This window comes from Oryx dammah, unplaced genomic scaffold, assembly GCF_014754425.2.
Source record: "Oryx dammah isolate SB20612 unplaced genomic scaffold, SCBI_Odam_1.1 HiC_scaffold_17, whole genome shotgun sequence".
Classification (NCBI taxonomy): Eukaryota; Metazoa; Chordata; class Mammalia; order Artiodactyla; family Bovidae; genus Oryx; species Oryx dammah.
Window position 1 is genome coordinate 19121012 of NW_024070201.1, and position 27853 is coordinate 19148864.

Sequence of the window (27853 nt, forward strand, 5' to 3'; positions counted from 1 at the left end):
TCCCAGTGGGTGAGGAGAACTTGAGGGGATGAAGCCATTGGATCCAAGGACTAAGTCTCAGGGAGATTTGGAGAGGAGGCTGTGAAACTTCCCATTCCCTCTGCCAGGAACATTCTTTCCTCAAAATTGGACAACATTGGCTTCTTCTCAGTGGTCAAGTACGAGGAGCACACCCCACTGTCATTCACTACTTACCATGTTTTATTTTCTTTGCAGCATTTGTTAATAACTACAATTATCTCATTTATTTCCCTGTGTACTTCTTTATTTTCTGTTTCTTCCCCATAGAATGTTAGTTTTACAAAGGCCTGTTTCAAAAAAAAGCATCTAATAAACATTTGTTGAATGGTTGTTAAGTGAAGAATGCTCAGGCTCAGAGGCAATGTAGAGATGCCAGTGAACAAGAAACACAGTAGTTTGGTAAGACTTGTGGCGCAAATAATTTCAAATTCCAAGGTAGTTTAAAATTGGATTATGTTAGCATGGGCTCAAATGGTTAGGTACTGGTCAGTTTTTAAAAAGGAAATTTTATTCAGATCTTCCTTACACAAAGCTGAATCCTTTTTTTTTTTTTTTTTTTTAATGTTCATCTAAATTTGCTGTAGGTCTCAAGCTTGGCTTGTTTAACCAATGATGGATCAATTTTAAGACACCAGCAGACGAATAAAAAATCAGTAAGAAGTCAAGTTTTCTTCTGGACCATTGGTCTGAAATGTTGCTATGTGCATATATATGGTGAGTTTCTATTATCTTCCTCCAAGTTACACATTTCAGATCATATTTGCTCTTTGTTTTAATGAACTCCTCAGAAGAAATAAAAATCTTGTGGTGTTGGCTGTCTATTCTTAAAATTTCAAAAGAAAGCTTGTGTCCTGGGATCATTCCTTGGTCTGGAGAGTGACAGACCAGACTGAATTAGCTTTGGTTCTTTCATCACTAATTAGGTGGCAAAGCAGACCTGCCTCGGGGCACACAAACATGGACTCTGTTCAGGTAATTAGCCTTATAAAGGGGAGGAAGCCCTGGCAAGAGTTGTCCTTGCATGATCTCCAAACCCAAATTCTTATTAGATGGCACACTTCTCATGGAAAGGAAGGTGTCTCATTGCTTGTATATTGCAAGTGAAACTCAGGGTCGTTTCCAACACATGACAGGTTTCCAGCACACATCTGTAGAACTTAATGTTGTATATATGAAAGGAGTTTCTGGGAGTATATTATCACATTCTTCCCTCAGCCCTGTTTTATTCACTACTTTTATCAGTGTCTTAAATATATATATATAAATATATATATAAATATATATATAAATATAAATAGATATGCTCATCTATTTTTCAACAGATACATATTGGGAGAGAGAAATCATGGGATGGTTGATGAAGTAAAGCTTAAAAATTATCCTAGCAGAGTAGAAAGATTGGTTCCAACTGATAGGATGAAATTTAATAATGATGTGTATATTTTCATAGATAGGTGTAAAATATAAATTATACCATTGGAGAAGAAGCTAACCTGATAAGCAATGGTTTCTGTGGAAAAAACCTAGGTCTTATCCTTGGTCATCTGAGTTTATTGATATTTCTCCCAGCAATCTTGATTCCAGCTTTTGCTTCATCCAGCCCAGTGTTGCTCATGATGTATTCTGCATATAAGTTAAAAAAGCAGGGTGACAACATACAGCCTTGATGTACTCCTTTCCCGATTTGGAACCAATCTATTTTCCATGTCCAGTTCTAACTGTTGCTTCTGGACTTGCATACAGATTTCTCAAGAGTCAGGTCAGGTGGTCTGCTATTCCCATCTCTTTAAGAATTTTTCACAGATATGCAGATGACAGCACCCTTATGGCAGAAAGAAAAGATGAACAAAAGAGCCTCTTGATGAAAGTGAAAGAGGAGAGTGAAAAAGTTGGCTTAAAACTCAACATTCAGAAAACTAAGATCATGGCATCTGGTCCCATCACTTCATGGCAAATAGATGGGGAAACAATGAAAACAGTGACAGACTTTATTTTGGGGGCTCCAAAATCACTGCAGATGGTGACTGCAGCCATGAAATTAAAAGACACTTGATCCTTGGAAGAAAAGTTATGACCAACCTAGATAGCATATTCAAAAGCAGAGACGTTACTTTGCCAGCAAAGGTCCATCTAGTCAAAGCTATGGTTTTTCCAGTAGTCAGGTATGGATGTGAGAGTTGGACTATATAAAGAAAGCTGAGTGCCAAAGAATTGATGCTTTTGAGCTGTGGTGTTGGAGAAGACTCTTGAGAGTCCCTTGACCTGCAAGATCCAACCAGTCCATCCTAAAGGAAATCAGTCCTGAATATTCATTGGAAGGACTGATGCTGAAGCTGAAACTCCAATACTTTGGCCACCAGCTGCGAAGAACTGACTCATTTGAGAAGACCCTGATGCTGGGAAAGATTGTGGGCAAGAGGAAAAGGGGATAACAGAGAATGAGATGGTTGGATGGCATCACTGACTCAATGGACATGAGTTTGGGTAAGCTCTGGGAGTTGGTGATGGACAGGGAGGCCTGGCGTGCTGCGGTCCACGGGGTCACAGAGAGCTGGACACGACTGAGTGACCAGACTGAACTGACCCTTGGTCATAAGCTTAGGAGGTAGTAACTGTGTAAGGTATTTGCTAAAAAAATAAAATAAAATTACAATTAAAATAAGGCAATAATAGAAGATTTAATGCAAATATCATACACAGAGCCAGGTAAATAATCACAAAATATTTTGTGATCCTCAAACTATCCTTGAAGGATTTATGTAATTTGAGTTGCTATGTATTAGGAGACAGTCCAACAAAGCTTCTCAAACTTCAGTGCTCATATAAATCAACTGGCTAGTAGGTCTGGCTTGAAGTCTAAGAGTCTGCATGTATGACCAGTTGCCAGGTGATGCTGAAGCTGCTGAGATATAGAACACTTTCTGAATAGCAAAGAACTGGTGTCTTTTCAGAGAAGAGTCCACATCTGTAATATTTGGGAAATCAAACCATGCTAGTTGTTGACAGAAATGGACTATTTAGCATGGAGAAGATTTGCATAGTGGGGACATATTTTTAGTCCTTAAGCGTTGAATAATGCTGCTATGAATAAAGAACAGACTTGTGTTTTCTTGTGACCGAAAGCCAATGCAGAAGAGGAAGGAGTTACAGGAGGCAGAATTTGGCTAAATATAACAAAGTAATTCTAGCAGATGGAACCATTCAATGATGGACAGCTCTGCCTCAGAACCCAGACACATCCTTGCATTAGGAATGTTAAGCAGAAGCTGTTTGATTACCAGTTTGGCATGTGAAGAGGATGCCTGTGTGAATGAGAGGACAGGCTCGATAGAATTTATGATTCCTTCCAAGGTTAAGATGCTGTGAATCTGCACCTTCTCTCTCTATTTTCTCCTCCTTAACGGCTTCCCCTCAGCCCATTGTTCCAGCCCGTAGACTCTGCTGCAGATTCTCTAATAAGAAACTAGATGTGAAAATGCTCTGTAAAATATATAGCGCTATATAAATTATGAGTTTATACTGAGAATTTTATATTATCCTATTAAATTTCTTTCATTTCTATGTATTTGATTTTCAACTTAACATGGAAGTTTCTTGGCTCAAGGTAATATTCAGCAAGGGGGTGATATTCAATTATGAATAAGAGTCATATTTCACACTAATGAGGATAGTAAAGGTTGCTGGATAGTTGGATGTGTTACAAAGCAGTTGTGGCACTTCTAGCATTTACAAATGTAGGAAAGATTCGGACTCTCAGGATGGTGTTGTCATAATCCAATGTGGAATCTAAGGGATAAACTACTTGCTCTCTCAAGGTCACTTCCAAATCTAGTGTTGGAGAAAATGTAAGCATATCCACTAATAAAATATCTGTGTAACTTTTTCTTGTTTTTTGTGTGTCTGTAAATTGACTGGGTGTGCCAATATACATTTCAGGGCAACTTTTAGAGAACTGGCACCCTGAATCACGGTGAAGGTACTTCATTAGGCTTATTACAGGAACTGAATCAATGCTTTTGTGCCCTGAAGCAGGCCTGCTGTGCCATCTAATTAGTGATGAAAGAACCAAAGCTAATTCAATCTAGATTGTCGTTCCTGGGAGGAAAGATTGCCCTGGGTATCCTGGATCACAGTCTCTCTCTGAGGATTTCAGCATCAGCACCAGCCCAAGAGGGTCTCTGATGTCAAGCTATCAAGGCCTTCCAGTTCCCCTGCAAAAGCCCCTTTCAGTCAGCATATTTGATGGGAAGCCTTCCAAAGAAAAATACAATGGAAGCAGTATATTCAAAATAATTTGTCACTTTTTCTTGACATAAAGTGTCTACCAGAGTCATTGTTCTCCTGTATTTGAAGCTCAAAAATTGGCAAAGGAGATCCCATCTACTCACATGGGAACCCAGAAAACAATGCTATACATAGATAGATGTCTATAATAATACAGTACAGGAAAAGAAATACCTTTCACATTCAGAAATCAATTTGCTTTCATAACAACATAGAAAGGAAGTAGTGAGGGTAGATAATCTCATTTCATTGATGAGGACACTGAATTTCAAAAAATCTAAATGGCTTCCTCCATGAGATGGAGATGATCAATAATAGAACTAGGACTAACTCTAACTTAATTTTAACTCCTAACTTAATTTTCTTTCCATTATGGAAGAAATAATTAAATGTCCTATTTTCTTTGAGAACTAAAATATTCCATTGAGTTATTGCATTTATTGGCTGCAATAGTGTTTAAATGGTTTTTAAATATCTCTGCCATGAATGTTTTCAGTGGAGTTTCTTTTTTTTTTAATTTTCCCCTTTAAAATACAATTCTTTCAGTCATTAGAAAATATGTTTTATAAATATGCATGGTAATTGAGTTCCTACTATGTACCATGTACTTCAGAGAGTCATTTGCATGTGCTATTATTTAATCTTTACTAAAGTACCTTAAAATAGCCATTACCGGGTCCATTTAAAAAATGAGGGAAAAAAATTTTTTTTAATCTTCTTTTTTGATGGCTGTCATCAGAGATCACTTTCAACAACTAAAGATTTCTCTCGGATTTCCCTGACAGCCCAGTGATTAAGACTCTGTGTCTCCATTGCAGGGTGTACGGGTTCCATCTTTGGTTTGGGAACTAAGATCCTATATGCCATGTAGTGCAGCCAAAAAAATAAAAATGAGAAATTTCTTAGGAAAGATTGACCTGCAGAGGGTCTCATAGCTGGCAAGTGGTATACTTGATCCCTCATCTTATCATGCCTCTTCATTGTATTGTGGGGTCAATAATTAATTAACTTGACCAGCATTTATTAAATAAATATATCTTATAGTATACTGAGAGCTCAAAAATGTAACTGATGATCACTTGAATCAGTTCATACCAGTTTGAAATTATTGTCTTCATACTTAGTTTGGAATTTGTATCTTGTTGAATGTACTTACTATTTTTCAAAAAAAGTTTGTTCAAGGTACAACAAGTATTGAGTTAAGACATAGTGTCTTTCTGTATTAAACTTTGTCTAGACCTGAGGATGAGAAAGATGCTGGGGGTAAAATTCACTGTAGCTCCATTTACCTTGCCATCTTGCTTTGTACCTGGAACTGAAAGCCCATGATGAGATCAGAAGGATGGGAATTGGAGAGGAAAGTGGTGTAAGAACCACCTTTTCCTTTTGGGTTTAAAGAATTCACATATCAAAAGGAGCTAAACGGTCTCGCCCCCCCCCCCCCCCCCCCGGTGAGGAATCTCTCCAAGCCTCAGTCTTCTGACCTGTAAAAAGAGAAAATTACTATTAGCACTGTAATCCTCTAGAATTGCTATGGGGAACAAAGGGAATAATGTCTATAAAAGCATTTGTAAACTGACGGGAATGACAAAGAGAAAACATTACACATTGGTATAAGATGTTCATATATTTTCATTTTACACATTGGTATAAGATGTTCATATATTTTCATTTATATTAAGCCTCTTCATGGACTTGACTCTGAATCACTTTCTTAACTGGCCTTGCCATTTCTAAGTGCTGGTATCAGGCCAGAATGCACAGGCCTTTGTCACTAAAATAAAAGATGTAGCTATAAATGAAGCAGTGACTGTCCACATTTGAATAGCTGTGTGACCCTAGGCATGTTACTTAAGTACATTTTTTCCCTTTCTGTAAACTGGGAAAATAACACTTCCTTTTTCAAAAGCAGGTTGTGTTTTTAAAGCTCCTAACCTAGTTTAGGACTCTTAGGACATTACCAGTTGTCAGTTCCTTTCCCCATAGCTATCCAATAAATCAGTCAATCTTTTGAATCTGTGGTGTCTTCTTAGGTCTCCCTTCCTATATATAGGATTGTTGTTCACTCAAACTTGCCTGTTAATTCCGGCTATCCCTTCTTGTTTTCAGGCACTCAGTGCAGTCCAATTCTTTGCGACCCCATAGTCTGCAGCAAGCCAGGCTTTCCTGTTCTTCACCATGGCATGGAGCTTGCTCAGACTCATGTCCTATGAATTGGTGATGCCATCCAACCATTTAATCCTCTGTTCGCCCCTTCTCCTTTTGCCTTCAATCTTTCCCAGCATCACAGTCTTTTCCAATGAATTGGCTCTTTCCATCAGGTGGCCAAAGTATTAGAGCTTCAGCTTCAGCACCAGTTCTTCCAGTGAATATTCAGTGTTGATTTCCTTTAGGATTGACTGGTTTGATTTCCTTGCTGTCCAAGGGACTCTCAAGAGTCTTCTCCAACACCACAGTTTGAAGGCATAAATTCTTCAAAAAAAAAGCACTGAGCCTTTTTCATTGTCCAACTCACATCTGTACATGGCTACAGGAAAAACCATAGCTTTGACTATATGGACAGTTGTAGGCAACATAATGTCTCTTCTTCTTAATCCACTGTCTAGGTTTGTCATTGCTTTTCTTCCAAGGAGCAAACATCTTTTAATTTCATGGCTGCAGTCACCATACACAGTGATTTTGAAGCCCAAGAAAATAATCTCCATCACTGTTTCCATTGTTTCCCCATGTATTTGCCATGTAGTGATGGGACTGGATGTCATGATCTTTGTTTTTTGAATGTTGAGTTTTAAGCCAGCTTTTTCACTCTCCTCTTTCACTTTCTTTTTTTTTTAATTTATTTATTTTTTCCTCTTTCACTTTCATCAAGAGGCTCTTTAATTCCTCTTCGCTTTCTGCTTTAAGGGTGATGTCATCTGCATATCTGAAGTTATTGATATTTCTCCTAGCAATCTTGATTCCAGCTTGTGCTTCATCCAGCATGACATTTCACATGATGTACTCTTCATACAAGACAAATAAGCAGAGTGACATTATACAGCCTTGACATACTCCTTTTCCAATTTGGAACCAGTCTGTTGTTCCATGTCTAGTTCTAAATGTTGCTTCTTGACCCACATACAGATATCTCGGAAGGCAGGTAAGGTGATCTGGTATTCCCATCTCTTTAAGATTTTTGATCCACACAGTCAAAGGCTTTAGTGTAGTAAATGAAGCAGAAGTAGATGTTTTTTTCTGGAATTCTTTAGCTTTTTCTATGATCCAATGGATGCTGGCAATTTAACCTCTGGTTCCTCTGCCTTTTCTAAATCCAACTTGTACATTGGAAGTTATCAGTTCACATACTGTTCAAGCCTAGCTTGAAGGATTTTGAACATTACTTTGCTAGCATGTGAAATAAGTACAATTGTGCAATAGTTTGGACATTCTTTGGCATTGCCCTTTTCTGGGACTGGAATGAAAACTGACCTTTCCCAGTCCTGTGGTCACTGAGCTTTCCAAATTTGCTGGCATACTGAGTATAGTACTTTAACAGTATCATCTTTTAGGATTTGAAATAGCTCAGCCGGAATTCCATCACCTCCACTAGCTTTGTTCATAGATTTGTTCATGTCTCTTGACTTCCTACTTTTGCATTCCAATCACCTAAAATGAAAAGGACATCATTTTTTGGTGTTAGTTCTAGAAGCCTTGTAGGTGTTCATAGAATCATCTAACTTCATTTTCTTTGGCATTAGTGGTTGGAGCATAGACTTACTTGCATTACTGTTTACATTGCATTGCATTGAATGGTTTACCTTGGAAACACGCCAAGAGCATTCTGTCATTTTTGAGACTGCACCCAAGTACTGCATTTCAAACTCTTTTGTTGACTATGAGGACTACTCCATTTCTTCTAAGGGATTCTTGCCCACAGTAGTAGATATAACGGTCATCGGAATTAAATTCACACATTCCCATCCATTTTAGTTCACTGATTCCTCAAATGTCTGTGTTGAATCTTGTCATCTCTTGCTTGACCACATCCAATTTACCTTGACTCATGGACCTAACATTCCAGGTTCCTATGTAATATTCTTCTTTACAGCACCAGGCTTTACTTTCACCACCAGACATATCCACAGCTGGGCATTGTTTCCACTTTGGCCCACCCTCTTCATTCTTTCTGAAGCTATTTATCTGCTCTTCCCCAGTATCACAGTGGACACCTACCAACCTGGGGGGCTCATTTTCTGGTGTCATATTTTTTTTGTCTTTTCATACTGTTCATGGGATTCTTGAGGCAAAAATACTGAAGTGGTTTGCCATTCCTTTCTCTAATGGACCACATTTTGTCAGAATTCTCCAACATGACCCATCCACCTTGGGTGGCCCTGCATAACATGACTCATAGTTTCACTGAGTTACACAAGACTGTGGTCCATATGATCATTTTGGTTAGCTTTCTGTGATCGTGGCTTTCATTCTGGAGGCTGGGGGATTGTAGTTCTTGCTGCTTCTGCCTTCCCTATGATAGATGAGGATAAGAGGCTTGTAAAACTTCCTGTTGGGAGGGACTGCTATGGGAAAAACTGGGTCTTGCTCTGGTGGACAGGGCCATGCTCTGATTAAAGTAAAGTAAACTTACAAGATTAAAGTAAATCTTTAAACCAGTTGCCTGCTGATGGATGGGGTCGTGTTACCTCAGTTAACTGTCTGGCCTGAGGTGACCCAGTCCTTGAGTCTACAAGTCCTATGGCAGGGCTAACGGTGACCACCAAGAGGACTTATCCCAGTATGCTCCTCCCAGGATTGCTGCTTTCAGTGCCCCTGTCCCCATAGCAGGCTACTGCTGACCCACACCTCCAGAGCCAATCCTCAAATACTCACAGGCAGTCTGGCTCAGTCTCTTGTGGGGTCACTGATCCTTTCCCCTGAGTCCTGGTGTACACAGTAAAAATTTTTACAAAGTGGCTCTCTTTACTCTTTGTACTTTCTTTTTATGAGCACTGAATGGCAAGCGATGCTCAGAATGTTCTGTTGCAGATAGATATGCCTTGGAGCATCTTTCACAGAGTCTGGAAATGTAGAGAAACTGTGTCTCCTAATGGTAATTTCCCTTTCCCCATGCAAAAGCATCCTTTACCTGCTGCAGCTGCCTCCCCACATCAGGGCACAGGGAGAGTATGGTGCCCTCTTAAAACAGATCTGAGTTTGTTTTCATGGTTACTATGCACAATTAATATGACAAAAACATTGCATACTATTTCCAATTCCATTTTCTTATACCAAAAGAGGTCATGCACAAGTGGTTCTAAGAGAGACAAATCCTTATCTCTATTTCTCTAAACCAAGAGGTGGATAATATGATAAACTATGCTTTTACTGTTGTTGCTTAGTCACTAAGTCATGTCCAACTCTTTGTGACCCCATGAATTGTAGCCTGCCAGGCTCCTCTGTCCATGGGATTATCCTGATAAGAATACTGGAGTGGGTTGCCATTTCCTTCTCCAGGGGATCTCCCCGACCCAGGGATCAAACCCAAGTCTCCCGCATTGGCAAGTAGATTCTTTACCATTGAGCCACCAGATTTTACTAGGGATTAAAAGGAAATGATTCATACAAGCTACAAAGACCAGGATATACTAATTGCAACCAAAATTAATTAAACTGTAATCAACATGTTATAGTTTTCACTTACATTAATCATACATGTGAATGATTTAAATTGATGGAAAGGTTTTGAAATTTATTTCTGATCTATTCTATCCACCACAATCCCCTTCCCTTAAATTAACATAAATAACATTTAAGATGAAGTTTAATCTTTCATTAAAAAACAAAGCAAAAAAAAATTTTTTAACATAACAGCCCTGTAACGGAATAGTACGGATAGTTTCCAATCAATGTTCCTAATAGTGCATGCAGGAGAAAAAAATCAATATGTTCTAAGTAATTCACTGCAGTAAGGAAAGATAACTTCATGAGACTGCATATTTTATTGTTTTTGTTGAGTTTGTTGATTGGTTTCCTATAAATAGTTGAATTTTTTTTTATAGTTGGATGTAATCATTCTACCCAAGTGACCATTGTGAATTTACTGTAATTCCACTAGTACCCACCAGGCGGAGAAATAGCTCTAGAAATGAGAAAGATGGCTCATTTGAGATGGCTCATTTTATCAATGAGAAGCCATCCTAATATTTTTTTTTTAAGTGTCTTTTTATACACTTTTATTCAGTAATGGATATTTAAGCCTCCTCAGGTAGAGGACTGAAAACATACATCCTTTGAAAGACAAACACTGGCAATACAGGTGTCTAAAGAGGCTCAGACCATTCGGTGCCTCAATACAAGACCTAACTTAGCTGAATGAAGCTCAGTATTCATTGTTATCATCCTTGTCTGCCAAGGCTCAAAATATCACTTCTCATAGACTGGCTGGGTCTCCTTAGAGGAAATACAGTATGTAAGTATACTCTTGCCATTTATCTTTCTTTCCACTTGTCTAAATCCTACCCTTTAATTAGTTCAAATCAGTTCAGTTCAGTCACTCAGTCATGTCCAACTCTTTGTGACCCTATGGACCGCAGCATGCCAGGCCTCCCTGTCCATCACCAACTCCCAGAGTTTACCCAAACTCATGTCCATTGAGTCAGTGATGCCATCCAACCATCTCATCCTCCATCATCCCCTTCTCCTCCTGCCTTCAATCTCCCAGTATCAGAGTCTTTTCAAATGAGTCACTTCTTCGCATCTGGTGGCCAAAGTATTGGAGTTTCAACTTCAACATTAGTCCTTCCAATGAGCACCCAGGACTGATCTCCTTTAGGATGGACTGGTTGGATCTCCTTGCAGTCCAAGGGACTCTCAAGAGTCTTTTCCAACACCACAGTTCAAAGCATCAATTCTTCAGCACTCAGCTTTCTTTATAGTCCAACTCTCTCATCCATACATGACTACTGGAAAAACCATAGCTTTTACTAGACAGACTTTTGTTGGCAAAGTAATGTCTCTGCTTTTTAATAAGCTATCTAGGTTGGTCATAGCTTTTCTTCCAAGGAGTAAGTATCTTTTAATTTCATGGCTGCAGTCACCATCTGCAGTGATTTTGGAGCCCCCCAAAATAAAGTCTGACACTGTTTCCACTGCTTCCCTATTTATTTGCCATGAAGTGATGGGACCAGAACCATGATTTTTGTTTTTCTGAATGTTGAGTTTTAAGCCAACTTTTTCACTATTTTCTTTCACTTTCATCAAGAGGCTCTTTAGGTCCTCTTCTCTTTCTGCCATAAGGGTTGTATCATCTGAGAATCTGAGGTTGTTGATGCTTCTCCTGGAAGTCTTGATTCCAGCTTGTGCTTCATCTAGCCTGGCATTTCACATGATGTACTCTGCATATAAGTTAAATAAGCAGGGTGACAATATAAAGCCTTGACGTACATCTTTCCCGATTTGGAACCAGTCCATTGTTTCATGTCCGGTTCTAACTGTTCCTTCTTGACCTGCATACAGATTTCTCAAAAGGCAGGTCAGGTGGTCTAGTATTCCCATCTCTTTAAGACTTTTCCACAGTTTGTGGTGACCCACACAAAGGCTTTGGCATAGTCAATAAAGCAGAAATAGATGTTTTTTCTGGAATTCTCTTGCTTTTTTGATGATCCAGCAGATATTGGCAATTTTATCTCTGATTCCTCAGCCTTTTCTAAATCTAGCTTGGACATCTGGAATTTCTCAGTTTGCATATTATTGAAGTCTAGCTTGGATAATTTTTAGCATTATTTTGCTAGTATATAAGATGAGTGCAATTATACAGTTGTTTGAACATTCTTTGGAATTACCTTTCTTTGGGATTTGCCAGTCTTGTGGCCACTACTGAGTTTTCCAAATCTGCTGGCATATTGAGTGCAGCGCTTTAACCGCACCTAACCCTTTAGTTAGGGTCATAATAAATCTTACTTCAGTAAAATCGTCCCTGATTGCATTCCCCACATTTGCTCTCTCCAAATTTTGGCATTTTATGAAAGATATTGCCTATGTAGGTGATGACAAAGAATGATTAAATAATTCATCTTTGAAGTAAGACATACATACATTAAAACCTTAACTCTGACAGTTACTCATCATGTAACTTTGACAAATAATTCAGCTTTAGTAAACCTAAATTTCCTCATCTTTAAAAGGAAGATAATGATATCTACTTAATGAGATTGTTGTGAAAATTTTAAAACTAAATGCAGGTGAAGCACTTAGCAGAGTGCTTTAAAAATATATAAATAATAGGTATATAAAGATTAGCATTATATGATACAAATTTGATTACATGACAGAGTGCACTTTTCCTCTGTATATAATATCTCTGCTACAGAGAAAGGAGGAATTCTTATTGAATGTATGACTGCTACAAAGCTATGTAGTATGTTAGATGAGACCTTAAAAAAGCCTATCTTTGGATGGGCCTGCACTAACTTGAAATAAAGTCCTGTGATTAGGTTTTTAAAAGCAACTGAATGATTATAGAATGGGAGGAAATCTAATGTGGCATTTCTTTTGAAAATAACTGAAAACATTTAATTGACTATCAATCACCTCAATGAGTATAGCAAAGCACCCCCAAAATATTGAGATGCTACAAACATTTTCTTCCAATCTATACTTGTCTTTTAATTTAGTTTAAGGTGTCTTCTGTCACCCGGACAGTTTAAATCCTTCTGACCTCATTGACAGGTGGTATTTGTGATGTCAGAAGAACTGGTCAAGACACATTATACACTCTAGCAGTACAGACTGGCTAGCTGTCCCCCAAAGCCAATTTCTTTCATTCTTGGGTACACTTCTTTGCAGTAGCTGTATGGTTTTATGAACCACACTACTTCAAGCTGAGCCCGGAAAAATGTCCATACGTTCTCTTTTTAACTTTATGCAGATGAACCCAATGACCCTGGTGGTTGTGTTTTAAAAATAGCAGAACTGTAGGAGGCAAAAAGTCTGGCTCCCTGTATCAATGCTTGGAAGAGAGCCACACACTAATCAGGAAAGTCCACTTGAAACTCACAGGAGCAAGAAATTACTTTCCACTGTTTTTGAACCACCACCATCTCTTGATTTACTTGTTATAATAGTTAACAAATCCTAATTCAAGTCCACATATATCTGCTGTGTTCATCTGGGTTAGTAAGTCATATGTCAAGAAAGATATGAACAAGTTTAAAAAGTTTTAGTGATGATTAAGATATTAAGAAACTTCAGAATTTTAAAATCAACTGGAGAGATTTGTCAAAATGCACACATTTTTAAAACTCCTAGGTGATTCTGATGCATACCCTATCTTAAAAGTTACTTGTTTAGAACCCTAGTGCGGGGGAAAGTATTGAATGAGTTAGGGATGGTTTTCCTGGAAAATAGAATCATGATGATAGATGTCTTCAAATGTCTAAAGACTAACATGAGAAAGAAAGATCTACAATTCTACTGTGAAGGAAGAAAGACGTACAGGTACACTGCAAGATGCTGACCAGAATCAGTGGGTGAAATTACAGGAGGAAAGATTTGGGTTCATTCAAAGGAAAATGTTATAATAACTACAGTTTTTCAAAATCGGAATCACTCAGTTTTAAAGTGATGAGTTCTCCCTTTCCTATAATATCCAGCAAGGATGGCACAGTAGTCATCTATAGGATGACCATAGTGCTCTTCCCAAGTACTGTTTCATCTCAACCTGTAACCACCCTGTGAGACAGGCCCACTTCCTTGTAGAGGAGGAAACCAAGACCCAGTCACAAAACTGCCTGCGTATTGTCAGGGAGCCAGAATACAAGGCAAAGCAAAATTTCATCCCTGTCTTCAGACTTAAAGCCTAGTTATTTCTTCCCCTGACCATATATGTGAGTGATTCCTCTCAGACGTACGATTCCTTTAAAAAGACTGGGAGCTCCTCAGTGGCAGGAACATTAACTTATCCTTCTTTATATGTTCACCTTGCTTAGCACACGTGTGTGTTTTCAGTCACTCAGTTGTGTCTGACTCTTTGCAACCCCCTGGACTGTGGCCTACCAGGCTCCTCTGTCCATGGGATTTTCCAGGCAAGAATACTGGAGTGGGTTGCCATTTCTCCTCCAGGGAAACTTCCCAACCAAGGGAACGAACCCATGTCTCCTGTGTCTCCTGCACTGAAGGTGAATTATTTACCACTGAGCCACTGGGGAAGCCCACTAAGCACACGATTGTGCTTATTAAATACATATTTAACTGCATTTAATTGACACCATCCTTCTGAAATAAAAACACCATGAAAAGTAGGCCTTTCCTTTCTACAGTGTCTTCACACTGTGCTCACATAGAATGTTGTGCACTAGAGAGGCAGTACAAGGCACATGGCCCATGCCTTCCAGAGGTCACCCAGAAGCAAGAGTCAGATGCTTGAGCCTCCAGGATGTAAAAATATTTGAATTACACTAAGAAATGACCGTTCAGTTTTCACTGCCAGTCTGAAGTATAAAGTGCACTGGAATAGACTTCGTGAGAACCGGGCTCTACCTGGAGCACTTTGCCAAATCATTTAACCTCTGTCTGCTTCAGTACCATTATCCAGGAGCCAGGCAATCATTTTTAGTGACTGGTGACCCCACAAAAGGAGCAGCCTTCTGAGTCTGATCCAGCCTCTACCCTGGACCAGAAATGTTCAAGAAATGTTAGAGCACGTATCTAAAGAAACATTAAGGGATGCAACTGGCAAAATCAGACTACAGGAGGTTCTATGGGGTTAACATTTCAGTATCTTTTTTAAAAAAATTCAAAGAAAAATAAAAGAGATGGACAGGATATATAAAAAAGACATTTTAAAAAATGTAATAACCAATTGCAAACTTATTTGGATTCCAATTTCAAGTAGTAGGAAAAAAATATTTTAAGCAAAGGAGTATAAGTGGTATGATTACCATTTATATAATGTTCCAAATTAGATAAAACTAACTTATGCTCCAAGAAGTCACTATATTTTGTTTCTTCATCTCTGCTCTGGTTCCGTGGGTGTGTGCAGTTAAGATTTGGTGAGCTGTAAGAGTATGGTACGTGCATTTTTCCATACACTATCAGCCAATTAAAAAAGTATTTTAAATGACAGAATTCTTGGTACTATGTAAATAAATAAAAATCATAAAAGAGTTAAAAGGAAAAAGTTATCAATTTATTTTACATTTGTCAAGGAAGCCTTGTTTAAAAACATGCTGAAAAGCAAAAGAATCTTGCTCAGTGAAACTAGATACAAAAGGCATAAGACTGATATAATGTGAGAGCAAACATAAATGTCAGAAAGCTGGGAAATGAAGAAAAAGTGAATTTTGAGGGACATATGTATTGAGGAGGGAGGAGTAAAAAATACGGTCTGTAGCAACCTGGAAACTGAAAGCAAAAGCTAAAATTATCCATAATCATATCTGTATCCATATAGACATTATGCAAAATAGGCTTATTTTACAAGGGCACCTTTGCTGCTGTGGACACCAGCTCTATTTTAAAGATAATGGTGACTTTAAGTGGCTATCACAAGGACATCTCTACCATTTCTGAGCTATGAAGGATGCTGAAATTTTCTGCCTGGAATACAGAGATTCTCCCTCCCCCAGCACGTCAGGATACAGTTTATAGCAGATAATAATTACGCAGTTTCCTTTGCTCACTGCAACTTTCTCTGACGCACATAGAGCTGGTGACTCAGAACTGTGGGCCCACATCATAGGGAGGTAGCAGCAATAAGAGAAAAATGAACACCCCCTAAAGATGGGGATATCTGCAAAAGAGCTCATTCAGATGGGAGACGCTGTTGGCAACCACAGGCCTTTCTGACCCTGGGCCTGGTTTCAGATAGGAAGCAAGAAGGTCACAAGGCCCCAGGGCCAAGCTGAGGAAGACCTCACAAGGGTGCAGAATTTGCAAAAGCCCGTATAATAGTAGTCCTCAAGAACTGAAATGGTCAAATATTAGTACATACCTTAGAAGAAACCATACTTACAGGCCAGGAAAGAGGAGGGGGTCGAGAGTTATTGTTAAAAGGGGACAGAGTTTCAGTTTGTGCCGATGGGAAAAAGTTCTGAGGTGGAGAGTGAAGATCCACTGAATACTCACTGAACTGTGCACTAAGAAATGGTTAAAATGGTAAATGTTACGTCTTGCATATTTTGCCACTATATATAGATATAAACAGAGAGAGAGATTTATATATATATATTATATTAAATAAATAAATAATATATATGAGTGCTTGTGCATGCTAAGTTGCTTCCGTCATGCCCGACTCTTTGCAACCCCATGGACTGTAGGCCACCAGGCTCCTCTGTCCATGGGTCTCTCCAGGCAACAATCCTGGAGTGGGGTGCCACGCCCTCCTCCAGGGCATCTTCCCAACCCAGGGACAGAACCAGCGGCTCACGTTTCCTGCGTTGGCAGGCGGTTTCTTTAGTACTAGCGCCACCTGGAAAGCCATATATATATGAAACTATTTGGTAGCAAACAGTTGTAAAACTAGAAATTAAAAGATAGTCAAGCAAGCTAGTGCCAATTTTTTTTTAATAGAAATCAAGAGTTCAGGCTCAAGAGAGACAGCTGACTCCAAACCAGGGTTTCTAAATGCCACCTCTTCTTAGCTGGATGGCATGAGACAGGTTATAGAATCACTCCAAGGCTCAGTTTCCTCATCTACAGAATGAGTAAATGGGTACTATAATATGTAACTTGCAGAATTTTTAAGAAGAGCAAATGAGATAATCCACATTAACTGTTCAGTAAGAAGTAAGTCGTCAGAAACTCAGCCATATGTCATCACTGTTCTGTCATTCTTGTTTACAGCCAAATCCAGACACCGTAGTGCCTGGCACTAGCATGAAAGGCTTCAAGAAATCCCTTGGGAGCAGAGAAGATTAAATCTGAAAGCACAGATTTAGTCGACAAGATATTTATTAAATGCCTGTTATGATGCAACACTCTCCTAGGTACTGGGGAAAAGGAAACAGACATACCAGATGCTCTGAAGAAGTTTAGAGCCTCATTAAGGAGACAAGGTACATGCCAGAAGCAGTTCACAGTGCCAAGTATGAAAGGATGTCTGGGCTTTTCCCTGTGTCGCACTGGAGAAGACAGAGAGCCAAGCTGTGAGTCACCAGGAGTGGTGGTCATGGTGCTTTGGTACCCACCACATATAGGCTCAAACACTCCCACTCCTACAGGGGCCTGAACCTCACTGAGCCTCGGGTTCCTCATCAACACAACAGGGATAATAGCAGTAACTGTATCACAGGGCTGTTTTGAGCTTCACGTGAGATTATCGCATGTGAAGAATTTAGGACAGGACCTCGCACAGATTAAGCCTTCAGTGAAAATTACCTTGTTTAATCAACAATCCAGTAAGTTAGACACTTTAATATTCCATGTCTTCTTTAAGAAATTAGGGCTCAAAAAGTTTAAATGACCCACTCAAAGTCTAGCTGGGACAAGACAAAGCCAGGGAAGCACTCTCAATCATGGGACCCTAATCCTTCCCTTTCCACTGTGTCTTAGAGACTGTGTCTTCATGTCAAATGAGATTGAGAGTAATTCCTGAAGCAGTAGAGAAGATGGTTAAAGAGTAGCAGTGGAATAGCAGAAAAAATATGAATGAACTGAAACATCATGAGGAAAAGCTCAGGTTATTATTCATGAGGTTTTTTGAAGCTGCCACTCTATCTTAAACACATACTTCATCACATGTCATCTTTACAACAGCTCTTTTGAGATGTGTTATTAACCCTATTTTACAGATGGGAAAATTGAATCTCAGATAAATTTAAAAACTTGTAGAAAAGGTTAGTAAGAGAGGAAGCTGGGATTTGAGCCAGTTCTTTCTGATTTTAAAATCATTGCCTTTAACCAAAAAGAGAAGCTCTCTGGAAGATAGGGAAAACGTGAGTTCCTTACACATTTATTGGATGAATAGCAAAGATTGGGCCTGAAAAAAGCAGAGCAAATTCAGGAGGATGGGTGGAGTACAGATGGGGAGACCAGGTAAACAGGAGAGAGAGTGGAACTGCAGGCAGATGGAGACAGCAGGCGGGATAGCCTAGAGATGAGAGGCTTGCTTTGTTTGGTTTAAAGGTGACTCACTATCCCAGACCCTTTGCCCCATGAGTCAGGCTGTTCCTCTTTTTAGACCCTATTTTTTTCTTAAGAATTTGATACTAACTTCCCTGATAAATTCCTACCACATAATTAATATTCAGAGGATCCAAGAAGAGTTCATTCATCTCATCATAGAGATGGCTTAATCCTAGATCAAAATTGAAACTGACTCAGTACAGAATCAATAACAGTGATGGCCAGATTGTAACAGGGTCCTTGAAGGCCAAAATCCCTGATACTGCCCATTAACAAGACACCAGGGTAAAAGTTCAGGGATGTTACTAAGAGCCACTCTGAGAATATATTCAAATAAAAGATTCTGTGGGTGATGAGCTCATCTTTATAGGCACAAGGCCATTGAGAGAGAGGAATGGCCTTTGAATATCTTGAATTCCGTTAAATTAAATTACCTAAATACAATTTATGGTATTACAGAAGATGTATTTATTTAAACGGAATTATTTATAGATTTCTATTTTATGCAGGGGCAAGTTCCTAGCCATTTATCTGTGAGTCCTTCAAAGAACAATCTTACTTTCTGTTTCAAACTAAAATAAGCTATTTTAAAGAATAGTCTCTGAACACAGTTGGAGAAGGAAATGGCAACTCTGTCCAGTATTCTTGCCTAGAGAATTCCATGGACAGAGGAGCCTGGCAAGCTACAGTCCATGGGGACCTAAAGAGTCAGACACGACTGAGGCATGGAGCACACAGCGCACACTATGAACACAGCAAAGAAGAAAGCACCTCTAGGGTCCTCACCCATGGCCTTGAGAAATAAAGCCGGCTCCCTGCAGCAGCTGTTGGGCATTAATCTCAGAAGTAGCCCACACTCTCCAGGAGAATTCAAAAGGGAGTGGTGAGCACCAGACTGCTTTCACTTTTCTCCAGCATTGGTCTCATTCCTTGCAATGACATCACCAGACAAATCCCCAGTCTCCAGAAGATATCTACCTACCTCTTGAAAATGTCCGATCCACAAGTGGCAAGAGCTGCCTGGGCACACTCCTACACTCTTGTTGAGAAATGATCAGGATGTATGTGAGCTGGAGTTAATTTCTGAGGCTATACAAGCTGACAGATAACTTCTCAGCAACCACAGTGGTTAAGTATCATGTTCTGGCACATAGGAGGCTGCCTCTTACATAAGAGTAAATGACCCAGATACATTGACCCTGACTAAAGTCAAGGTTTCCTTTACCCACACAGATGGTGTATCCAAAACAATAAACAATATTTCCACCTGTTTCTCAATTATCTCTTCCGATCAGTAAACTGCAACAATCTGATAAAGACAATACTGATGTGTTAACCACATGCCTTCAGGTCAGTAAAACCAGGTATTATCAATTCACAGCTTTAGATTCTGAATCTAGCTCATTTGTTCCACACTATGATAACAAGGCAAGCCATTGTACGTCAAATGAAACCTTTTTCTTAATACTGTGAAACTATATAAATTGAGGTCCCACTCTTGGCATCTTCAATATGCTTCTTTCAACTTTTTTGAGACATAATTGACAACTTGAATTTTAAGATATTTAAAATATATAATGTGAAGATGTGATATACATATACATTGTGAAAAGATTACTCCCATTGAGTTGATTAACTTATCCATCATCTCACATATTTTCCTTTGTTGCAGGGGTATGGGGTGGTAAAAATATTTAGGTTCTAGTCTCTTATCAAATTTCAATCATACAAAATAGAGTTATCAACTTAATCAGAAGGCATGGCAACCCACTCCAGTATTCTTGCCTGGAGAATCCCATAGACAGAGGAGCCTGGCAGACTACAGTTCAAAGGGTCACAAAGAATTGGACACAACCTAAGCAACTTATCATGCAATACATTAGATCCTCAGAACTTATTCATCTTGTAACTTAAACTTTGTATCCTTTTATCAACTTTCTACCAACCTCCTGCCCCGATGAGTTTTCTACTCTCTATTTTTTTAATTTTTATATACATAAGTTTCTGGAGCACAGCATGATAATTGGACATCTGTATGTACTACAGGTAAACTCCAGGAGTTGGTGATGGACAGGGAGCCCTAGCATGCTGTAGTCCCTGGGGTCGCAAAGAGTCAGACATGACTGAGCATCTGAACTGAACTGAACTGATACACTACAGCATGAACAATACCACATGTCCAGTTGCCATCCATTCCCATACAGTTGAAGCCTTTCTCCCCTTTGGCCCACCCCACAAAGTCCCCTTCTCTTCTGATTACCACTCATCTTATTTCTGTATCTATGAATTTGTTTTTGTTTTGTTATTTTTTAGATTCCCCATACACTGAAATTCTATAGTATTTGTCTTTCTCTGACATTTCACTTAGAAAAATACCCTCAAAGTCCGTCCTCGTTGTTGCTAATGACAAGATTTCATCTTTTTATGGCTAGTACTATCTAATTGTGTATATACACTGCATTTGCTTTATCTACTCATCTCTTAATGGGCACATGGGTTGCTTCTGTATCACGGCTATTGTAAAGAAAGCTGCAGGGAACATAGCAGTGCATGTGTCTTTTCAAATTAGTGTTTTAATGTTTTTCAGATAAATATTCAGAAGTAGAAATGCTGGATCATATTCTGTTCTTAATGTTTTATGAATCCGTACATCACTTTCCATAGAGGCTACACCAATTTACAATTCTACCAACAGTGTATGAGGGTCACCTTTTCTTCACATCCTCTCTAACATTTGCTATTTTTTCTTTTTGTGATAATAGCCATTCTAATGGGTGTGAGGTTATAGCTCACTGTGCTTTTGATTTACATTTCTCTAATAATTAGTGATGTTAATTAGTGAAATTTTTTTCCATGTGCCTATTGGCCATGTCTGTGTTTTGGTTTATGTTTTGTTTCATTTTTGTCTTTTTGGAAAAAAGACCCTCTGCCCATTTTTAATCAGTTACTTATTTTCCTGTTGTTGTGTTTTATGAGTTATTTTATATATTTTGGAGTTTTTTTTTATATTAACCCATTATCAGACATATCCATCACAAATACATTCTCCCATTCAGTAGGTTGACTTTTTGTTTTAATACTGGCTTCCTTCACTGTGCAGAAACTTTTCAGTTGAATGTAATCCCATTTGTTAGTTTTTGCTTTTGTTCCTTTGCCTTTGGAGTCAGATCCACAAAAATATCACTAAGATTGATGTCAATGAAGTTACTGCCTATATTTTCCTCTAGGAATTTTATAGTTCCAAGCCTTACATTCAGATCTTTAATCTATTTTGAGTTAGTTTTTTATATGGTATAAGATGGTGGTATAGTTTCATTCTTTTTCATGTGGATGTTCAGTTTTCTGAACATCATTTATTAAATAGACTATTATTTCTCCATTGTATACTTTGATTCCTTTGTTGTAAGTTCATTGTCCATTTATGTGTGGTTTTATTTTCTGGACATTCAGTTTTTTTCCATTGATTTATGTGCCAGTACCGTACTGTTTTGATGACTATAGCTTTGTAGTGTAGTTTGAAATCAGGGTATGTGATACTTCCTGCTTTATTCTTCTTTCTTAAAATTGATTCGGCTATTCAGAGTCTTTTGTACCTCCATATAATTTTTGAACTATTTGTTCTGGTTCTATGAAACATGCTATTGGAATTTTGATAGTGATTGCATTGAATCTGTAAATTGCTTTAGGCAGTAGGGAAACTTTTTCATATTGACTCTTCTAATACATGAAATATGAAGTATCTTTCCATTTATTTGTCTTTTTCAATTTTTTCATCAGTGTGTTATAGTTTTCAATGTACAGGTCTTTCACTTTCTTGTTAAAATTTATTCCTAGGTACTTTATTCTGTCTGATGCTATTATAAATGGAATTGTTTTCTTAATTTATCTTTCTTATAGTTTATTATTGTGTATAGAAATGCCACAGATTTCTATATGTTCATTTTGTATCCTGCAACTTTAATGAATTCATTTATTATAATAATTCTAACAGTTTTTTGGTGGAGTATTTAGAGTTTTCTATATGTAGTATCATATCATTTGCAAATAAAGACAGTGTGACAGTTTAACTTCTTCCTTTCCAATCTGAATGTCTCTGAGTTTTTTTTTTTTTTTTTTTCCTTTTCTTGCTGTGGCTAGGACTTCCAATACTGTGTTCAATAAACGTGGTGAGAGTAGGCATTCCTACTTTGTTCCTGGTCTTAGTGGAAAAGCTTTCAGTTTTCCAGTGTTGAGTGTATTATTAGATGTGGGTTTGTCAAATATAACCTTTATTATGTTGAGGTAAGATCTTTCTATACCCACTTTGTTGAGAGGCCTTTTAAAATCATAAATTGATGTTAAATTTTGTCAAAATTTTCTGCATCTATTGAAATAGTAGTGTGATTTTTATCCTGCTTTTTGTTAATGTGATTTATCACATTGATTGATTTAGATGTGGAAGCAAACTTGCACCCCTAGAATAAATCCCACTTTATCATGATTTATGGCCCTTTTAATGTATTCTCAAATTCTCAAAACATTTTATTTTGCAAAATTTTTCATCTATGTTCATCATTAGTATTTACCTGTGATTTTCCTTTTTTGTAGTGTCCTTTTTTTTTTTTTGCTCTAGTATCAGGGTAATGCTGGTTTCATAAAATGCATTTGGAAGGTTTCCCTCCTCTTCAGTTTTTTTGAGGAGTTTGAGAATGATACAATTTAGGTATTAAGTCTTTTAATGTTTTGTAGAATTCATGCATGACACCATCTAGTCCTGGGCTTTGCTTGCTGGGAGATTTTCAAGTACAGTTTCAATCTCCTTATAAGTCTCTTCAGTCTTATAGTCTATTCAGATTTTCTACTTCTTCATGATTCGGTTTTGCAAGATAGCAAACATCTAAGAATTTATCCATTCTTTCTAGGTTGTCCAGTTTGTTAGTATATAGTTGTTTACAGTAATCTTTTTTTTCCTTATTATTATTATTTTTTTTTTTTTTACTTTACAATATTGTATTGGTTTTGCCACACATCAACATGAATCCGCCATGGATGTACACGTGTTTATGATACTTTTTATTTCTGTGGTATCTGTTTTAACTTCTCTTTCATTTCTAATTTTATTTGAGTTCTTTCTCTTTGTTTCTTGATTAGTCTAGCTAAAAGTTTTTCATATTTTCTTTATTTTCAGAAAGAACAGCTCTTAGTTTAATTGATTGTTTTCTCTTTTTAGTCTCTATAGTGTGTATTTCCACTCTTTATCCCATCACTTCATGGCAAATAGACGGGGAAACAGTGGAAACAGTGGCAACAGTGGCTGACTTTTTTTTTTTTTAATTCCAAAATCACTGCAGATAGTGATTGCAGCCATGAAATTAAAAGACGCTTACTCTTTGGAAGGAAAATTATGACCAACCTAGACAGCATGTTAAAAAGCAGAGACATTACTTTGTCAACAAAGGTCCGTCTCGTCAAGGCTTTGGTTTTTCCAGTAGTCATGTATGGATGTGAGGGGTGGACTATAAAGAAGGCTGAGCAAAGAAGAGTTGATGCTTTTGAACTGTGGTGCTGGAGAAGACTCGAGAGTCCATCGGACTACAAGGAGGTCCAACCAGTCCATCCTAGGAGAGATCAGTCCTGGGTATTCATGGGAAGGACTGATGTTGAAGCTGAAACTCCAATACTTGGCCACCTGATGCGAAGAGCTGACTCATTTGGAAAGACCCTGATGCTGGGAAAGATTGAGGGCAGGAGGAGAAGGGGACAACAGAGGGTGAGATGGTTGGATGGCATCACTGACTCAATGGACATGAGTTTGGGTAAACTCTGGGAGTTGGTGATGGACAGGGAGGCCTGGCATGCTGCGGTTCATGGGGTTGCAAAGGGTCAGACATGACTGAGTTACTGAACAGAAGTGAACTGAACTCTATTTCTTCTTTCTAATTTGAGGCTTTGTGCTACTTTTTTCTAATTACTATAGGTGTAAACTTAGATTATTTATTTGGAATGTTCTTGTTTTGTAAAGAAGGCTTAAATTGTAGGTAGACTCTAAACTTCCCTCTTATAATGAGTTTTTCTACACCCTGTAGCTTTTGGTATGTAGTATTCTGTTTTCACTTGACTCTAGGTTTTAAAATATTTTTAATTTTAGAATTTCATCTCAGATTTCTTTGATGCTCTATTGATTGTTCAGTAGTACACTGCTTAATCTCCATACTTACAATTGTGAGTTTGTCTCTTGTGATTGATTTCTAGTGGTTGTGATTGGAGAAGGTGCTTGATCTGATTTTAATCTTATTGAATTTATTGAGACATGTTTTTCGACTCAACATGTGATCTGTCCTGGAGATTGTTACACATAGAACAATGAAAAAAAAAATGGGTACTCTGATGCTTTATTTGGACAAAATGTTCTGTTTGTATCTACTAAGTCTATCTGGTCTGTGTCATTTAAGACCATTGTTTCTTCTCGTGCTTTCTATCTAGATGATCTATCTGTTGATATAAGTGTACAGTCCCCTGTTATTATTACATTGCTTTCAGTTTTTCCCTTTAAGCCCATTAATATTAACTTTATATATCTTCAAGCTCCCTTGTTGGGTGCATATACATTATAAGTGTTTTCTCTTCTTCCTAAATTAATCCTTTTGTCATTATGTAACTTCCTTCTTTGTCTTTTATTACAGTCTTTCTTTTAAATTCTATTTTGCCTGACATCAGTAAAACTATTCCAGCTTTCTTTTCATTTCCATCTACATAAATATCTTTTCTCATACTTCACTTTCAGTTTATGTATGTCTTGTCTTCCAAAATGAGTCTTCTATTGGCAGTATATATTAATGAATGTCTTGATTTTTTTTAATTCAGTCAGCCACATGTCTTTTAATTGGCAAATTTTGTCCATTTATTTTTTATCTTTAATTGAAGGATAATTGTTTTGCAACATTCTGTTGGTCTCTGCAATCAACAATGTGAATCAACCATAAATATACATACATTCCTTCCCTCTTGAGCCTCCTTCCAACCCCTCTTAGTCATCACAGTGTAACAGGCTGAGCTCCCCATGTTATACAGCAGCTTCCCACTAACTATCTATTTCACACATGGTAGTAAATATGTGTCAAGACTACTCTATCAATTTGTCCCACCCTCTCTGTCTCCCATTGTGTCCACAAGTGTGTTCTCCACATCTGCTCTGCAAATAGGTTCATCATACCATCATTCTAAATTCCATATTTATGCATTAATATACAATATTTGTGTTTCTGTTTCTGACTTACTTCACTCTGTATAACAGGCTCTAGATTCATCCACTTGATTTCAACTGACACAAATTCATTTCTTTTTATGGCTGAGTAATATTCTGTTGTATATATGTACCACGAATTCTTTATCCATTCATCTATTGATGGACATCTAGGTTGCTTCCATGTCCTGGCCATTGTAAATAGAGCTGCAATGAATATCAGGGTTCATGAATTATTATTTTCTCAGGGTATATGCTCAGTAGTGAGATTTATGGGTCATGTGGTAGTTATATTCCTAGTTTTTTGAGGAATCTTCATACTGTCCTCCACAGTGGTTGTATCAATTTACATTTCTACCAGATTATACTTAAAGTAATTATTGATAGGTACATATATATTTTCATGTTGTTGTTTTCCAGGTGTTTTTGTAGTTCTTCAGTTTATTTCTTCTCTTTCTCTTCCTTTGTAGTTTAGATTGTTTATATTCCTTTCTTTCTCATCTACTTTTGTGTATTTACTATAAAGATTTTCTTTGTCATTATTCTGAGGTCCACATACAATATCTTATGTAAATAGCAGCTTGTTTTAAGTTGGTAGCAACTTAAATTTGAGCACATTCCAAAGCTTTATTTTTTTACTCCCATTCCTCACATTTTACACTTTGTTGAGGCATTTCACACCTTTTTATTTTATAAATCCCTTAACTGTTATTTTAATATTAGTTAATTTTAATCCTTTGTCTTTTAACTTCCATGCTTGCTTTGTAAGTGACTCATACCTTTATGGTATATTTACCTATTCCTGTGAGATTTTTATTTTCATGCATTTTACTTTTAATTACTATCATTTATTTTCAGCTTATAGAAGTTCCTTTTGTATTTCTTGCCTGGCTGAATGGTGGTGAATTCCTTTAGTTTTTGCTTATCTGGGAAATCTTTGAACTCTCTTTTAGTTCTGAAAAATAACCTTGCTGAGTAGAGAAGTCTTGGCTGGAGATTTTTTTTTTTTTCCTTTTAACTCTTTCAATATATTATGCACTCCCTTCTGGCCTATTAAATTTCTGCTGAAAAATCTACTCATAGCCTTATGGGGTTTTCCTTGTATGTAGAAAGTCTTTATCTCTTGCTGCTTTTATGATTCTCTCTTTACCCTTAACTTTTGCAATTTTAATATACTTGGGTGTACTTCCCTTTGCATTCATCTTATCTGGATATCTCTGGGCTTCCTGGACCTGAATATCTCTTTCCTTCCCCAGATTAGGAAAGTTTTCAGCCTTATTTCTTCAAACAATTTTTCTCATTATTTCTTTCTCTTCTTCTTCTTCTAGGACTCCTATAATGCAAACATTATTCCATTTGATGTTGTCCCATTGGTCCCTTATTAAGGTATGGTTACTTTTTTAATTCTTTTTTCATTTTGCTGCTGTCTGGATAAGTTTCATTGTTTTATTTTCCAGCTGCCTGATTCATTCTTCTTCCCTATCCCATCTACTGTTGAATGCTTCTATTGCATTTTTCAGTTCCCTTGTAACTTGTTGGCTTTCTATTATCTATTTCTTTGTCAAATTTCTCACTATGTTGATCCATTCTTCTTCTGAGTTCAGTGAGCATACACATAAAAACATATATTTCAAAAATGTTTTTGGATGTTCCTGGCATTGATTAGGACAGTACTGAACCCCACATTCATAATCCTAAACTAACTGATCAATCCTTGTGTTTGTGTCCTAGGAACAAATTGTACATCCCAATCAACACTCTCTTATATACACTGCATGCCCAGTTCAGCATGACTTCTTGTTTGAAAACAATTCTGTAAGTACAGAATAGATGAAGAGTATGATACATAATGGTTATTTTTAACAAAATTTAAGATGACCCAATTTTGAGCACAGTTAGGAGGTTCTTGGACATATGAAGAATGCTCATGTTTGCCTCAAGGATATTAACTAAGAAAAAAAAGCATCTTTAGTTCAAATATCATTGAAATTGCATTTAAAGATGCCTCAGCCATTTCATCACATGCAGAAAAATCTCTTAAAAGAACATTTGTGTTGCAACTTTTACTTTATCTTTATGTGCTCAATAAATACATTAAAAAAAAACATATCGGGAGAGGGTTCAAGATGGCAGTATAAGAAGATCCTAAGTTCACCTTATTCTATGGACACAATAAGTCTACAACTACATATGAACTAATTCTCTTGAAAGGAGACCTGAAAA